This window comes from Musa acuminata, chromosome BXJ2-2 (genome assembly GCF_036884655.1).
Source record: "Musa acuminata AAA Group cultivar baxijiao chromosome BXJ2-2, Cavendish_Baxijiao_AAA, whole genome shotgun sequence".
Classification (NCBI taxonomy): Eukaryota; Viridiplantae; Streptophyta; class Magnoliopsida; order Zingiberales; family Musaceae; genus Musa; species Musa acuminata.
Window position 1 is genome coordinate 17,115,798 of NC_088339.1, and position 4,754 is coordinate 17,120,551.

A 4,754-nucleotide genomic window follows, 5' to 3' on the forward strand; every position below is an offset into this window, starting at 1 on the left:
TTGGCAACTTCATCGACTTTTTTTTCTATATTAGATGTATCCATACTGCCAACTCCAACAAAACCATGTCATTTAAGGAACATCAAAGGCCATGCATGCATTTATACCATAGTCTCGCTTTTAGTATTTTGCAGTACACAATCTGCTACTGCCTATTGCCAATTATTAATCAGGCCAGGCAGGATTTCATCAAGTACAACACCTGACGCTCTTCTCCACCATTTCAAATCTGACACTGTTAATAGGTAAGATGGGATATGATTCACTTGGCATGAGCAGCAGAAATGAGAAATGGCCTGTCATCATGAGATTTGCCATATCTGTGGGTCATTAAGGAGCATATCGTTTGCACTGCAATCATTCTCTCGGAATGTTGTATCGACTGCTGATCATTTCCTCATTTGTTCTCTTGAACAGTCATCGAAGCATATGCCCACGCGATCGAAGATTGACAAAGTTGATAGAATCCCTCTTTTTTCATTTGGAAAAAAGCAGCAGGAATATATCTTCCTTTTTCTAATGTTGTTATGTTGATTTGACAGTGGAAGATGCTGCTGTGCTCCCATCCCTGTCTCGTTAAATACATTTCTTATGTACTTTAAAGAATTCCTCACCTCCCAGTTGAGATTATATATAGATAAATGATTGTTATTATGCAATTTATAAACAAAAATCAACAAGGAAATATTCATACATCAGTCACATTGGGAGATCACTTGCACTTACGAAGGCTGCTGCTCTTGAGACGTTAGGCTGCATTGGTGAGACCGAGCCTGTGTCTTCTCCGAAAAGTCTTTTGTTTCTTTTACTGTAGAAACAAGAATGGACCATCTAATCAAGTTTCATTTACAGATTGACAATATTTAGAAATATCTTTTGGTTTGTAGATGATCTATTTTCATTATCGATAGAGTAGCGACATCCTATTTAGTCTCAAATCAAACTTATCATCGATTCGGATTTATATAATTCTAGACCAATGATTCATGCTCAATAATAATCATAAGTTAATTATTTCATTCACTCATAAGATGACAAACAGTATTAGATGTGAGGATAATAAGAGAGACTCGAAAAATAAATTACTGGGCATATGAAATCATAACTCAACGTATGTTTGATTTTAAAAAATATTTATTTTTTTTGATGAGGATGTCAAACCCTTAAATACGCAATAGATTGAGACTCCCATATCAAAATTTAAACGGGTTATATGAGTGTGATATAATAAATTTGAGTTTAAAGTTATCAGTTCAAACATAATAAAATAAATGAATGAAGCAGATTGGACTTAATAATAGGTGAGAGCATATGAAGGTTTGGAAATCATCAACAAAAGAATAAACTTTTTCTGAGTTCCAGCGAACTTTTTCCAGAATCGAAGTTGAAGGAATGAAGAAAAGGGTTGAGTCAGAGGACTTTATTCCTCACTGATGCATTGAATTCTAAGGTGGATAGCATTTGTCGGTGGGTGGGGAATCTGATACTGTTCTCGTTGATGTCAACCTTGGCAAAACTAGTGGTTGGAGACTCTGTTGTAGCTAAAGACTACTCATAGCTTAGGATTCAAAAAGAAGGTTGGTGATCTCTCTCTCTCTCTCTCTCTCTCTCTTTCTCTCTCGACTCAGATTAAAATATTAATTTTTATTATATTTGGTAACCGTTGAGAAAAAACTTATTAAAACGGAATATACTTTTCCCTCTGTATCAAAATGGTTCCTCATCAAAATACCAACTTGATATCTAAATGAAAATATCAACCAGCACAGTATAAACAATAGAGCAAAAAATCAATCACACAGTGAGACCAAATCTTTTAACGTAAAAAACCCAATGTGGGAAAAACCACGGGACCGTAGTCCACCTTAAACTTCCACTATCAATAGTAATGATAATAGGTTTACAATAGATATTCTCTAGAATAATTAGAGGATCACAATAACATCAAGAACATAGATCTTGACTCTAGCATATCATCATATAGGATGAATCTCCTGAAAAAAGAATTCTAGGTCTCACAAAGTGGGTATAGCAGGAAAGTACCTCAGAGAGGATAAACCGTAGATCAACACCATTAGGATTGTAGAGTTTACTGCAAGGATTCTCCACATAAATTTTGGGCCAAAACTGACAACGTTTGACCACCGATCGTCAGGTAGAAAACTCAGAAACCTAATCTTTCTCTCTTCTTCTCTCTCTCTCTGTGCACCGTTGCTCGCTGCATGCTCACTTCCTCTTGTTTGCTGCCCTTAACTATTTTACCTTTTAATTAATGATTTGAGCTTAATAGGTCCAATTGTCCAAGCCCACATATGGGCTGGACCCAACAATTCTCCCCCTCCAACTCATATGATGGGCTGTATTAAGCTCTCTCTTCGCCTACATGCTTCAAGCTTCTCCTTAGGCAAAGACTTTATCAACATATCTGAACCATTATCATTGGTATATACTTTTTCCAACTGTAATTCTTTCATCTCAAGCACATCATGAATCCAATGATATCTCACATCAATATGCTTGGATCTAGAATGGTATGTTGAATTCTTAGAGAGGTGAATGATATTCTGACTGTCACAATAAACAGTATATCTTTCTTGTTTCAAGCCCAATTCATGTAGAAACTTTTTCATCCATAAAGCTTCCTTGCATGCTTCAGTAATTGCTATGTATTTTGCTTCCGTGGTTGATAAAGCAACACAATTCTGTAACTTTGATTGCCAAGAGACTGCTCCCCCAGCAAATGTCATCAAAAACCCCGAAGTAGACTTCCTAGAATCAGTATCACCTGCTATGTCTGCATTTGTATACCCTTCTAACACAGGTTCATCATTACCAAAACATAAACATAACCTGGAAGTACCTCTTAGATATCTTAATATTCATTTTACTACTACTCAATGTTCCTTTCTAAGATTAGAGAGAAATCGGTTGACAACTCTAACTGCATGAGCTATATCTGGTCTAGTATAAACTATAGCATACATCAAACTGCCTACTGCAGATGAGTAAGACACTCTGAACATTTCTTCTTTTTCTTTCTCACTTGTAGGATATTGTTTCAAACTAAGTTTGAAATGACCTACAAGTGGAGAACAAACTGCTTTGGCTTTACTCATATTGATTCTTTCAAGAACCTTTTCAATATAAGTCTCCTGCCAAATCTTCCTTTTCTTCCTATCACGAAGAATCTTCATGCCAAGTATTTGTTTCACCGATCCTAAGTCTTTCATGGCAAAAGACTTACTTAGCTCTCTTTTAAGCTTTTTAATTTTTCTAGCATCATGACCAACAATCAACATATCATCAACATATAATAGTAAAATAATAAAATCATAATCTGAAAATTTCTTCATAAACACACAATGATCAGATGTGGTTCTATCATACCCTTGGCTCATCATAAAGGAATCAAACTTCTTATACCACTGTCTAGGTGCCTGTTTGAGTCTATATAAGCTTTTCCTAAGCTTGCACACCATATTTTCTTTTCTCATGACTTTGAAACCTTCTGGTTGCTTCATGTAAATTTCTTCTTCTAAGTCACTATGAAGAAATGCTATTTTCACATCAAGTTGCTCAACATCTAAATTCAAGCGGGCAGCCAAACCAAGAACAACTCGGATAGAGGATATTTTCACAACTGGAGAAAATATTTCTTCAAAGCCAATACATTTCTTCTAATTGAATCCTTTCACAACTAGTCGTGCCTTGTATCTTTGTTGTGAGCTATTGTTTTTAGTCTTCAATTTGTAAACCCACTTATTCTTGAGAGCTTTCTTCTCTTTAGACAATTTTACCAAGTCATAGGTGTGATTCTCAACCAAGGATCTTATCTCTTCTTGCATGGTTTTAACCCACTCATTCTTATTCTCATGTAGAATAGCTTCTTGGTAAGTTTCTGGCTCTCCCCCGTCAGTAAGCATAACACACTCATGTGAAGGATATCTAGTAAATGGTTGTCGCTCTCTAATAGATCTTCTCAATGGAATCTCAATTAGTGGTAGAGGTGCTGGTTCAGTTGGTTCAGCATCATCAACTGTAGGTGTCTCATCACTAGTATTCTCACCACAATCTTCTTAATCATCTCCCCCATGATCATCATGAACTACAGGTGAAGGAACTGGACCCAAACTCCAAGGAATATAAATAGAGGTTTTTGGCTTCTCAGTATTATCACCATCATCAAACAATTGGTCTTCAAGAAACACAACATCTCTGCTTCTAATAATCTTCTTGTTCACTAGATCCCATAATCTGTACCCAAACTCTTCATGACCATATCCCAAGAAGATACATGCTTTTGCTTTACTATCAAGCTTGGATCTCTCATCTTTGGGAATATAAACCAATGCTTTACACCCAAAGACTCTTAAGTGATTATAAGATATATCTTTTTCCTCTCCATACTCTCTTTGGAACATCACCTTTCAGAGGAACTGATGGAGAAAGATTTATCAGATCAACTATAGTTCTCGTAGCCTCCCCCCAAAATGACTTTGGTAACTTGGTATGGAAAGCATACACCTAATCCTTTCTTCAATGGTTCTGTTCATCCTTTCTGCCACACCGTTCTGTTGAGGAGTTCTCGTAGCCTCCCCCTAAAATGACTTTGGTAACTTGGCGTGGGAAAGCATACACCTAATCATTTCTTCAATGGTTCTGTTCATCCTTTCTGCCACACCGTTCTGTCGAGGAGTTTTAGGAACTATTTTCTTAAGCCTGATACTATGGAACATGCAATAATTCTCAAAAGG